The sequence below is a fragment of the Corythoichthys intestinalis genome, chromosome 16, assembly GCF_030265065.1.
Source record: "Corythoichthys intestinalis isolate RoL2023-P3 chromosome 16, ASM3026506v1, whole genome shotgun sequence".
NCBI lineage: Eukaryota > Metazoa > Chordata > Actinopteri > Syngnathiformes > Syngnathidae > Corythoichthys > Corythoichthys intestinalis.
In genome coordinates this window covers 10097602-10111161 of record NC_080410.1, presented here as the reverse complement: position 1 = coordinate 10111161, position 13560 = coordinate 10097602, and the positions used below count along the sequence as shown (strand labels likewise).

Below are 13560 nucleotides of genomic sequence, written 5' to 3'. Positions count from 1 at the left end.
GTGTTGAAATTACATAAAATGCACACATTACTTGTATTTTTAGTTTTAAACATATTGTAATACTCTCACGGAATTACATTTTTAAAAATGTGGTCTTCATGGCTCTCTCAGCCAAAAAGGTTCCCGACCCATGAACTAGACAATCACTCGGGTGCGTGCGCCCCATGCAATTTACCGCCTCGGGCGACCGCCCAAACCGACCATCCCAGGAACCGCCATTGGTCATGTAACCAGTCTTGATCGTGATGACTTCACTTTGCTCCATTTCTCGTTGTCCGCCTGCTCCAGTCAGGATTCAAACCCACATCGTTATCTTGGCATTCAAACGTGCCACTGCCAGTGTTGTTAATAAAACGTCATAAAGAGTATAACAGTGTTTGTAATTGCATTTTTTTTTTTTTTTTTAGCAGTGAGTAACCTTAGTAATTACTTTCCCATCTTTGCAATGCCGTTACCGTCACTGAGGATGTGAAGGGGAGCGTTACTACAATTTGGTGTAATAAAGCGCGAGTTGTCTGATTATATCACACATCAGCAGCCTGCCTGGCGAGAGTGGAGCGGGGGTGGGGGTAAAAGGTGGTGACGCTGTTGCAAACGCGATGATGATTGGCTAGGTGGGCGGATCATGCCCTGGTTCACTGCATGCTTTGGCAAAAACAACAAGACAGCGATAATGGCGAGAGGCCGGGGAATTTTAAAGGTAGCGTCCTCAAACTTGAATTATAATTAATATTTGTACTTTACAGAATATTTAGGGATAGTGTTTTGCTTATTGTGCAGTAGACCTAACGTACATTTTTAGAGATTTTTACTGGTTAATGGTCAGTTTACATTTGTGTTTACCTGGCAGTCTGTAATATATTAGATCCAAATAAAGACCAAATGTTCTAAAATACAGTGTGTGTGTATATATACATATATACATATATACATATATATATATATGTATATATACACACACACTGTATTTTAGAAGTATATAGTAACTCGAGTTTAAAAACTGATCCGAGTAATTTTATTCACCTCGAGGAATCGTTTAATTTTGCCAGCTCTAAGCATCACGTTTTGCCCGGACTACTTTTAATGCGGCACAACACGCTGACGTCACGTGCGTAGAGGAAGAAGCAATAGAAAAATACCTTACTGCAGCCGACAGCCGTTACAAACTGCACCGACGTGGCTAAAAACTACGCCCGCATGTTGCTACATGGTAGCAGGTAGCGTCTGTATGCGTGTCATAGATATCACACGTACGTAGAACTAGATGCGAAATGATCGACTCGGCGGCATTAATAAAACAGCCGCCATCTTAAAGCAGTACACATCTCAGCGCTCATAAATAAGATTAACATTACTGTCGCTCGCTAACGTAACGTTATCCCTGCGGAGGGCTAGGTTTCTATTCATTATGACTACTGTCGATGCGTGGCTAACTCTTACATACAGGCTTTATTTAATCTGTGAAAACAGCGCTGTAGAGTGATTAGGGTGTAAAATAAAAACTTGATAATGTTAACTGTCAATTTCAGCTCAGTAGTCATTGCTGGATAAAACACCAAGTAGCACTGGTGCCTAATGTGCTCCAATACAGCACAACATTTATCTTGAACACTGCAAAAACTCAAAATCCTATCATGACTTACAGTTTAGAATGACTTAAAACTTAACTAGAACTTATAGTTTGACACAAGTCGAACTTCAATTGAAACACGTGGGGAAAAACACCTAACTTTTAAGTGATGTGTGTTATCAAGCGTTACATTTTTAGGTAAGAAATATATATTTTTCTTATAAGATCTAAAAGTTTTTTGAGTGAAAGCAGTGAATTAGTCTTTTTTTTTTTAAGTCACATTTGAGACGCAATTGTTGGCTGTTTTCAACCATGTACATCGAAAATAAAGTCAGTGATTGACTGAAAATGGTTCAATATTAGATGAAATGTCTTGTTTTCTCATCTATATTTATAATTGCTCTTTACCTAAAAAAATGTTTTATCCAATTACTCGATTAATCGATAGAATTTTCAGTCGATTACTCGATTACTAAAATATTCGATAACTGCAGCCCTAATATATATAATTATTTTTTTCCAGTTAATATAAACATCTTTGATGTGAAAGATGTTACAGAATGTACGTATAATGTAATCACGTGTAGAAGATAAAAAGTAACGTCAGTTACTTTGCTAAGTAACTAATCACTCTTACAACGGTGTAACTGAGTTACTAACTCAATTAATCATCGCAGGGAAGTAATTTGTAACTTTAACTAATTACTTTTTAAAAGTAAGGTTACCAAGACTGGCTACTGCAGACCAGTTAGAGAATGTGCTGTGCCAGTGGAAGGTTAAGAAAATGAGTGTACTGGTAGCTGCCGATAGACTGTCCTGTTGGCTCAGTAGTCAGCACACCTGACTGCTACAGTGACAGCATGGGTTCTTACTCCAGTTGGAGAAGGGGGAGAATAAGAAACGAAGCACTGTGACATCACCACCTTTAAACTGGTTACACACATACTGTATATAATAGTTTTTTTTTTTTTTTTTTTTTTTTTTTTTTTTTACAGTTGTTTCTAATTTGACAATGAAAGTTTTATGATTTTTCCTTAAAAAAAAAAAAAAAGTATTTTAATGTAAATTCAATGTAATTTTTGTTGTTGTTGTTGTTTTTTTTTTTTTTGTTACAGTGCGCATGGACTGCAATGACAGTTGCAAACTTCAGCAACGCTGTTCACTTGCAGCGCTTCTTGCCAATTTAAACTGTGTCAGCCAAGAAGAAGGCCTGCTTGGTTGCATGACAAATTAAGAGACTGAGTGAGTGTTGCTGCTGGCATTTTTTGTTAAATCAACATGTTGTGCAAAGTCAACACACATTTTGGCAAGCAACAGATGGCTTCAGGGGGTGGAGAGAGAGAGAGAGAGAGAGAGAGAGAGAGAGAGAGAGAGAGAGAGAGAGAGAGAGAGAGAGAGAGAGAGAGAGAGAGAGAGAGAGATGATGACGCTTACATGAGAAAGCAGAAGCATGGAACACTGATAGCAATGATTCTCATTAAAAGCGTTCTTGTTTTTTTTGTACACAATATGCTAAATATATCTCAACATAATGCAATGAAGCCACTAATGAATGGTTTTTAGGTATTGCTGTTTGTAATAATATACATTTTGAGTCACCGTGACATCCACTAGGTAAGATTTGGTCAGGTAATTTGATTAATTGCAATAATTATATCGTAATGAGTTGCTAAATGGCTTATTCATTCAAGAAAATATGGATTTTTATTAGGGTGCAAGATTTATTATTAAGCTATTTTTTGCCATCGCACATCAGTGGTGGTGTAGAATGGCAAATATTTTCAAAAAATGAATATATAAGTATTACTTATTAGGTGACATTAACTCTTTCATGGCCATTAGTGATGATAGACATCCAATTATGTGGCTCTTTTGGTCCTTCTTGTATGAATTTAAATGACTTTATTACTAGTTTATCACTAGCCGACGTCCAATCCATTTGAAGTGGGAGGTTTGGCAGCGTATTCGTTCATTTACACGAAGGAGGCAAATGAGCTAAAATGAGGTGATGAAAAGAGCTGCTCATTTTGTAAGCAGGAATTTCTCGGTTTGTGATATTTCTTCTCACTCTGTACTCCTCTCAGGCCAAGTTTCTCTGCTTTGTTCTAAACCCATAACAAGGCCTGAGGGACAAAATAGTCCCTGCACGTACACATCCAAGAGACGCAAAAGAGAAGTATTCAAAGCAGGAAGCATCTGGTAGCACAATAGGGATTAAATTAGATTACAGTCATACAAATTCTGCTGTGAGATATGAAAAACATCTATCACAATATGGGCCATTTTATTTCACGATATCGATATGCCACGATATGAAACATATTTATTATTGTTTAGTGAAAAATTAGACAACAATTATAAAAGCTACCCACTCATTTCAGTTTTTAATTGACATAATATCCATCAAGTAGTGCTGCAGTCTAAAACTTTCCAATGTAAATAAGAGCATGGATATTTTTGACCGAACGCAAAGATATTTAATTATCTCTGAATACTTGTGACTAGAGGTTTTGACTTTTAAGACTACTCATTACATTTATTTGGCAGATTACTAATAGCTAGGGTTGTCAAAATTATCGCGTTAACGGGCGGTAATTAATTTTTAAAATTAATCACATTAAAATATTTGACGCAATTAACGCACAAATGCCCTGCTCAAACAGATTAAAATGACAGCACAGTGAAATGTGTACATGTGTTTTTCAGAGTTTTGGCTCCCTCTGCTGCCGCTTGGGTGCGACTGATTTTATAGGCTTCAGCACCCATGAGCATTGTGTAAGTAATTACTGACATCAACAATGGCGGGCTACTAGTTTATTCTTTGATTGAAAATTTTACAAATTTTATTAAAACGAAAACATGAACAGGGGTTTTAATATAAAATTTCTATATATTGTACTAACATTTATCTTTTAAGAACTACAAGTCTTTCTATCCATGGATCACTTTAACAGAATGTTAATAATGGTAATGCCATTTTGTTGATTTATTGTTATAATAAAGAAATACAGTACTTATGTACCGTATGTTGAATGTATAAATCCATCTTGTGTCTTATCTTTCCATTCCAACAATAATTTACAGAAAAATATGGCACATTTTATAGATGGTTTGAAATGCGATTAATTGCGATTAATTACGATTAATTAATTTTTAAGCTGTAATTAACTCGGTTAAAAATTGTAATCGTTTGACACCCCTACTAATAACAAATTAATTAATATTAATATTGAAACAAATTAGTCATGTACGGGTGGCAAGGGAGCCAATTGAGTGGCAATAAGGACATCTTGAGGCTGATTGGTGGTACTACTATGCCCTATGGAATTTCATAAGTATAGCAAGTCAGCGCAAAGTTGGTGTCATTGGCTAGCCAAAATGTGTATTGCAGGAACAGGTCTATCGATGGCGATAGAAATGTTAAATTTCAATGGAATTTTTTTTCTTTATTATTTTGGCGACATACAGAGATCCCTCATTTTTCGCAGTTAAAAGGGACCGCCAAAATGTTTTGTGTGTGTTTGTTCAGTGTGTTTATTCAGATTCAACGGCATATATATAACACGCTTTTTCTCTTTTTTGTGTGTGTGTATGTATGAGTGTTGTTTTCGTCAACAATGACTATAACCAAAATATTTAGTCGACAAACAACTTTTTCATGACAATGACGAGACAAGAATGAGCTAAAAACGTGTTTGGGGAGACTAAAAAATAACGACACGAATGCCAGTTTTCATCTAACCAGACGAGAAAGAGACGAAAATACACCATACTCCAATAGCAGCTGACTCCATGCCGGATGCGGCCTCTGCTCGCCAGATCCGCATAGCAGTCACACCCGCTGGATGTCAGTGCGCCAGATGCGGCCCGTATTATCAATCTGACAGTCCAAATGATAGAGTAGCCACTGGGCGGACTGTGCAGAACGGACGCGCTAAACGCCTGAAATTTAATGTTCGGCGTGTGACGTCACAACTGCGCGCACCTTGAAGGCGGCCATCTGCTGCGACTCCGGTCATTAACAGCAATGTCAACGAAAATGGAACGTACTGGACTGTCTCAGGAAATTAGAATACACAATATTCTAATTTTCTGAGACAGTCCTGTACATTAATCCACCATTTAAAGCAGGGGTGTCCAAACTTTTTGCAAAGGGGACCAGATTTGGCGTGGTAAAAATGTGGGGGGCCGACCTTGGCTGACGTCCTTTACATAGAACAATATACAGGACTGTCTCAGAAAATTAGAATATTGTGTATTCTAATTTTCTGAGACAGTCCAGTATGTACAGTGGGGCAAATCAGTATTTAGTCAACCACTAATTGTGCAAGTTCTCCCACTTGAAAATATTAGAGAGGCCTGTAATTGTCAACATGGGTAAACCTCAACCATGAGAGACAGAATGTGGAAAAAAAAACAGAAAATTACATTGTTTGATTTTTAAAGAATTTGTAAATCATGGTGGAAAATAAGTATTTGGTCAATACCAAAAGTTAATCTCAATAGTTTGTTATGTACCTTTTGTTGGCAATAACGGAGGCCAAATGTTTTCTGTAACTCTTCACAAACTTTTCACACACTGTTGCTGGTATTTTGGCCCATTCCTCCATGCATTCCTCTAGAGCAGTGATGTTTTGGGGCTGACGTTGGGCAACACAGACTTTCAACTCCCTCCACAGAGGGTTGAGATCTGGAGACTGGCTAGGCCACTCCAGGACCTTAAAATGCTTCTTACGAAGCCACTCCTTTCTTGCCCTGGCTGTGTGTTTGGGATCATTGTCATGCTGAAAGACCCAGCCACGTCTCATCTTCAATGCCCTTGCTTAAGGAAGGAGATTTTCACTCAATATCTCTCGATACATGGCCCCATTCATGCTTTCCTTTACACAGATCAGTCGTCCTGGTCCCTTTACAGATGTTTCCACCCCCATGCTTCACAGTAGGTAAGGTGCAATTCAGTATTCTTTTTCCTCCAAACACGAGAACCGGTGTTTCTACCAAAAAGTATATTTTGGTTTCATCTGACCATAACACATTCTCCCAGTCATCTTCTGGATCATCCAAATGCTCTCTAGCGTACCGCAGACGGGCCTGGAAGTGTGCTTTCTTCAGCAGGGGGACACGTCTGGCAGTGCAGGATTTGAGTCCCTGGCGGCGCATTGTGTTACTGATAGTAGCCTTTGTTACTGTGGTCCCACATCTCTGTAGGTCATTCACTCGGTCCCCCCGTGTGGTTCTGGGATTTTTGCTCCCCGTTCTTGTATCATTTTGATGCCACGGGGTAAGGAGGGAGTTGAAAGTCTGTGTTGCCCAACGACAGCCCCAAAACATCATTGCTGTAGAGGAGATCTGCATGGAGGAATGGGCCAAAATACCAGCAACAGTGTGTGAAAAGCTTGTGAAGAGTTACAGAACATGTTTGGCCTCCTTTATTTCCAACAAAGGGTGCATAACAAAGAATTGAGATGAACTTTTGGTATTGACCAAATACTTATTTTCCACCATTATTTGCAAATAAATTGTTTAAAAATCAAACAATGTGATTTTTTTTCCCCCCACATTCTGTCTCTCATGGTTGAGGTTTACCCATGTGGACAATTACAGGCCTCTCTAATATTTTCAAGTGGGAGAACTTGCACAATTAGTGGTTGACGAAATACTTATTTGCCCCACTGTATTTGCAGCTGCAGCTAATCAATATGGAACAAACAAATGTTGTGAATACAAATGTTTAAGCGATGGCAAAACAGAGGACGTTTGGAAATGTTTGAAAACGGCGGAGTTGTTGTGCTGAAGCGAAAACGTTCTGAGCAGACCAATCACAGCCATTCGACATTCACGTCACGCGGGTTGACGTGACGCGTTGTCAGGAATTTTTGGGAGGTGCATGTTAGGATCAGCCTTAAACAGGAGAACACGCAGGATGCAGGACACATTATCTCGGCGTACGGAACTTTTTATGGTAAGTGCTTTGTTCATAGTGGTAATTGTCACTTCTTGATTGCTACACAAGTTATTCAGCCGAGCGTTAATAAAATGTCCGGTGTGATCTGCCATGTCTGCGAGTTAAATAATTCAAAAGTTGTTGCATGACAACATATGGAGGGAGAAAGCATTTACTCTGTGTTGCTGTAAATGTTTTAATGTTTTAATACTATTAGTGAAACTGAGCCCCTCCTCCTTGTGTTTGTGTATGTGTGTCACAGCCTTGATTGCACAGATAGGTGAGCCTGGCACCACGTGCCGCTGATCATTGTCAGCAGCTTATTTAAACCGGTGCATGGCCTCACATCATTGCCAGATCAACAACTCACCTACAAGTACGTATGTGACTTTCAGCTAACAACAAATCTTGTAATCCTGATACTGACCTCATTTTTTTGTTTTCCACCCCCTATATCCTGTCCAGCTTGCCTGGCAAAACACTTGCCTGCCTGTTCACCTGTTATATCACCAAACGTCTCACGGATTCTTCGGATGCTATCTACCACTCCATCTAATCGTCAATGAATTTGGTCCCCGTTACTCCAGAACCTTAACAAATACAATATGTTGTTTACAGTCTAAAAATGGGTCGGCTTTAATGTGGAGTTGCTGGTCGCAATTAAAATATTTTCTAAAAAAAAACAATGTTGTATTTTTGTTGTATGTTCCATTAATATGTTAGCATTAATAAATGGCATGACAAAGAAGTGTTGTCATTATTACTTTAAATAGACAAATTTAATTGGCAATATAAACACATTAAAGTATGATACACTGAAAAAAAAGGACTCCAAATTTATTACTGAAAATGGTTTTGGTACAAATCTGGCCCATATTGTGTAACATGTGTGCCATACCCGGGCCATACGTTAATGTAGTGTCAGCTACTTTGGACCAGTTCTGGGCCAAAATTGGTTGCTGATCTGACAAGTGACTCCATACTGAGTTTGGGCCATTGTTCAAAAAGACACTGGGGCGAATCCATTTTATGAAGTTGGGCTGAAATTTGCAGTACATCTGGCCCATATCCGCTCCAGTTACATTTTGCTATCTGGGTAGCGAGGGATCACAGTATACAGTCATTTCCTTTCGTGCAGCATTACATACAAGCAAGTCGTACTTCCTGGTTGTGTGGCCTTCACTAAAACAACGTGACAACAAGACCACCATCGATCGGCTCAATGCCAGTTTGTAGATGCATCGTCAGCACTCTAATCGGCACTCCACATCTCCACGCTTTTGAGCTGAGTGGCACACGACACACACACATGACATGAATGACATACAGTACTCCAACCTCTCTTTATTACACAAACCTCCAACACAACTGTGCGGTTCAATAGGCTTTTATCATTATGGCGCACTTGTCGATACTTTTACGACCTGGGAGGAAATGCAGCTAGTTCTCACTTGGTATTTAAATTAGTTTTTAGCAGCAATACATAAGACCCGTATGAGACAGAGCTAATGCCTGGGGACTGTGTAGTTTAAATTTTGAATTACAATTCAATGTCTCCCTCAGGGTCTCGGTACTGGAACTGTTTATGAATTTAACATCACAACTAAGAGTTGCTTTCGGATTCCACAAAATGCGTGTGTGTGAGCTACAGTGTGAAAGAATGAGTAAAGTATGGAGGTTATGCTCCCTAATCCAAAGGCAGGTGATAGTAAAGTAACGATAAGGGAGCAGAAGAGAAAATTAGTTTTTTAAAAAAGTGATGGAGGATGGGAAAGAAAAGGCTGGGTGGACATTTACTCCATTATCATGTAAAATGATTGAGCGAGGCAGTCGGGGGGGAAACATAGGGTGGGGCTCAATGTGAGAAAAGACAGGTTTAAAAGGAAGGAGGATTTGAATCACCTTCACAGAGTTGGGCTGTGGAAAATGATCTTTTTTTTCTTCCTTTTTTGCTGCATCATGTTTGTTATAACCACAGTATGAAATGAAATGTGCTTAGGTCTCAAAAGTGCCGTCTTCAAAGCTTGTCTGTGGTTTTTATTGCAAGCTAATGGCCTTTGTGGCGGCGTACGGCCGCACAAAGTCTTATGGGTTCAGAGCTTTAAATGCAAACATCAGTATGCAAAAATGCTCACAATAACTCTGGAAATATGATGACCATCCTGTGCAGCACTTATCTAGGCTTTATTGAAGCAAAAGTCCATCCATATATTTTCTTTCCTACTAGTCGTAGTTAGGATCATAGATGAACTGGAGCAAAAGATGAAGGCTGGAGTCAGGATTCACATCCTGAATGTTAGAACTGTGAGGCAGTATACAATCAACACTACATCATATAATTTCACATGGGCCAAACAAAAGAAACAGTAACTCTCTGAACTCTGAAGAGTAGAAGTAACTAGATACATTTTGAAACTTTTTTTATTTTTCGGAAAATTGCCGTTTACGGGCGAACGGAAAATTTTTCGTGGCGGTTTGAAAAATTCCCATCGTCACACGAAAAATCCGGTCGTGCCGATACTTGAACGGTGCCGATCGGTGCTACGGTTTGGGCTGTGCGTTGGCTCAAAAAAACGCGGAGAATAAGATGAATAATAATAATAATAATAATAAGAACAATAAAGTTGCACAATAACAATACCTTGTTCTTTCTTTCAGAAAGACCAAGGTAATTATTTTTCTTTTCATCCCTTGATGCCTTAATTTACATAAAACATTTTACATTTAACATATATATGTCGGAAAACACAGACAAGGCTGAAAAAGCAGTGTCTGCTCTTGCACCCCTCTTTAAAATAAACTGCTCTATTTTAAGCCAAAACAACTGTTGTGTTTGATAGTACAATATGTCTATACGCTGCGATAGCAAATTCATTAAGCCCCCGAACTATTTTTAATTTGTGCATTTTACCCTGGAGACCCCTGTTTACAGATGTCGCGCAACCGCTTTTGTTTCAACCAAGCCAAGAAAAAAATGTAAAAAAATTTTATTCATCATTGGAAATGTCTGTCATTTTTAGCTTGGAATCATTAATTGATGTCTAATATTTCATTGAAAAAAAAAAAAAGAAAGACTTTAAAAATGTATTCACTCGCATATTTTGAACTTTTAAACAAATTACGTCACAATGAAAAAAATTGTGTCAGTAAATAAATCACAGATATCTACCTCATAACTATCGCTTAATTGTATTTATTTTTTTTGTTACTGTCACATTTTCCCCAATATTTTAGATGATAAATAATCGATTCAAACAAAGAAAAATTGGAAAAAAAAAAAAAAAAACGTTTAAAAGGGTAAATATATGAAAAAGAAAATCTCGACCACTCCTTGATGTATGCGATTTCTGCATCGCGACCCCTGTTATATTACCATGTTTCATCCGTAAAATCCCCCAAAATCCGGCTGTGGCCATTCACAGCTGTGTCTTGACACTCGGTGTTACATGCTACACTGGGTTTTTGGATCGAAAAGAGGTAAGTACGCGATAATATCTCGTTAAAATCATGGCATCTTTAATTATGCTCTGTCATGCTGTCACCTCCAGTTAGGGTTTTGCAGATTAATTTTTTTTTCTTTAAATGCCCTCCTGTTCAAAAGTTTTCTTCCCCCAGACAATTGAGATTTTAAGCTTTCCAATGAGGTATCATACATGCATATACGACAATTTTGAAATTTAGCCAAATTGGGGGTCTCAGAGCGGAACTTCAATTCACCTGAGTGTTTTCCGCCATATACTGTATCAAAGCGTTGGGGACCTATTTACTGTAAGTACATAAAAATTAGGGCTGTCAAACAATTAAAAATTTTAATCGAGTTAATCACAGCTTAAAAACTAATTAATCGTAATTAATCGCAATTCAAACCATCTATAAAATATGTCATATTTTTCCCTAAATTATTGCTGGAATGGAAAGATAAGACACAAGACGGATATATACATTCAACATACTGTACATAAGTATTGTATTTGTTCATTATAACAATAAATCAACAAGATGGCATTAACATTATTAACATTCTGTTAAAGCGATCCATGGAGAGAAAGACGTTCTTAAAAGATAAATGTTAGTACAAGTTATAGAAATTTCATATTAAAAACCCCTCTTAATGTTTTCGTTTCAATAAAGTTAGTAAAATTTTCATTAAAAAGTAAACTAGTAGCTCGCCATTGTTGATGTCAATAATAATTATGGTGCTGAAACCCATAAAATCAGTCGCACCTAAGCGCCAGCAGAGGGCGGCAAAACACCAAAAAACACAAGTAACAAGTGGAATGCAATGCGTCAAATATTTTAACGTGATTAATTAAAAGAATTAATTAACGCCCGTTAAACGCGATAATTTTGACAGCCCTAATAAAAATAGTAATAATTGATGGTCGCTTTGCATGGCAAATGGTGTTACACTTGCCCTCAAAGCACTTTACATCGTCTCCTCATCTACCTACTGATGACGCAGCATCAGGACCAACGTGGGGTTCAGTATCTTGCTCAAGGATATTTAGACAAGTTCATCAGGGGGGAGAAGAGAACCCACAACCTCTGGGTTGGGGAACGACGACACTACCACTGAGCCACGTCAACCCCATTTGCATGACATGCAAAAGCTGCCATCTATAAGATTATTTTTCCTTTTTTTAAATGCCGTTTCTTCTGCAAGCCGCCCAGCCAAAACCGTTTGATCGAGCAGCACCGATCGAATATCAAAATGACCGGAATTCTCGTGCGACGCAGGGAATTCTTTGAATGACCCCCCCCATTAAAAATTACTGTTTGCGCCAAAAGAAGGGTTTTTTTTAAACAATTTTTTAAAAAAGTATATCTCGTCCTACATATTTTAAATATGTTTTTCATATTCACATAAATTATACATCAAAAACTTCAGGAAGGTAAGGGGCATAAAGGTTGTTTACAGAATTTGCCAAAAACCTACAGTTACCCCAAAATTCGCTAAAAACTTTCCCATTGATTTCTAAAGGGATGCCATTGTCAGCCATGTGCGTCTTTCCATTCATTTTATAATGAGAACACGGGTGGTTGCGATTTTTGACCAAAAACCTACCATTGACATTCATCTGGCGCCCAATAAGTTAATGGTATTGACGGCCATGCCATTGACCGGCATGTACATACATGTCAGTGACATCAATGAACGTCTATGCCATTGACGGCCATTTACTTCTGTGCCATTAACGGCTATGTAAGTCCATGCCATTGGCAGCCATTTACGTCCTTGCCAATGATGGCCATTATGTCGATTCTATTGATGCCAATATACTTGGATTCCATTGACGCATCTGTAAGTCGATGCCATTGACGGCCATGTACAGTGCCTTGCAAAAGTATTCGGCCCCCTTGAACCTTGCAACCTTTCGCCACATTTCAGGCTTCAAACATAAAGATATAAAATTTTAATTTTTTGTCAAGAATCAACAACAAGTGGGACACAATCGTGAAGTGGAACAAAATTTATTGGATAATTTAAACTTTTTTAACAAATAAAAAACTGAAAAGTGGGGCGTGCAATATTATTCGGCCCCCTTGCGTTAATACTTTGTTGCGCCACCTTTTGCTCCAATTACAGCTGCAAGTCGCTTGGGGTATGTTTCTATCAGTTTTGCAAATCGAGAGACTGACATTCTTGCCCATTCTTCCTTGCAAAACAGCTCGAGTTCAGTGAGGTTGGATGGAGAGTGTTTGTGAACAGCAGTCTTCAGCTCTTTCCACAGATTCTCGATTGGATTCAGGTCTGGACTTTGACTTGGCCATTCTAACACCTGGATACGTTTATTTTTTAACCATTCCATTGTAGATTTGGCTTTATGTTTTGGATCATTGTCCTGTTGGAAGATAAATCTCCGTCCCAGTCTCAGGTCTTGTGCAGATACCAACAGGTTTTCTTCCAGAATGTTCCTGTATTTGGCTGCATCCATCTTCCCGTCAATTTTAATCATCTTCCCTGTCCCTGCTGAAGAAAAACAGGCCCAAACCATGATGCTCCCACCACCATGTTTGACAGTGGGGATGGTGTGTTCAGGTCGAT

The 13560-nt window shown here is 38.5% G+C and overlaps 1 protein-coding gene across 3 annotated transcripts in view; it reads right to left on the bottom strand.

Annotated features, from left to right (window-relative positions):
* arhgdig (Rho GDP dissociation inhibitor (GDI) gamma) overlaps positions 1 to 13560 on the bottom strand; it is a 57664-nt gene that overhangs the window by 29503 nt on the left and 14601 nt on the right. Inside the window, exon 1 of one of the 3 annotated variants that reach the window (XM_057861401.1) lies at positions 9417 to 9432. The exons of the other annotated variants lie outside the window; for them this stretch is intronic. The gene's annotated coding sequence lies outside the window, so the exon portion shown is untranslated. Of the gene's footprint in view, positions 1 to 9416; positions 9433 to 13560 lie in introns of those variants that run through there. 3 annotated transcript variants of the gene reach the window in all.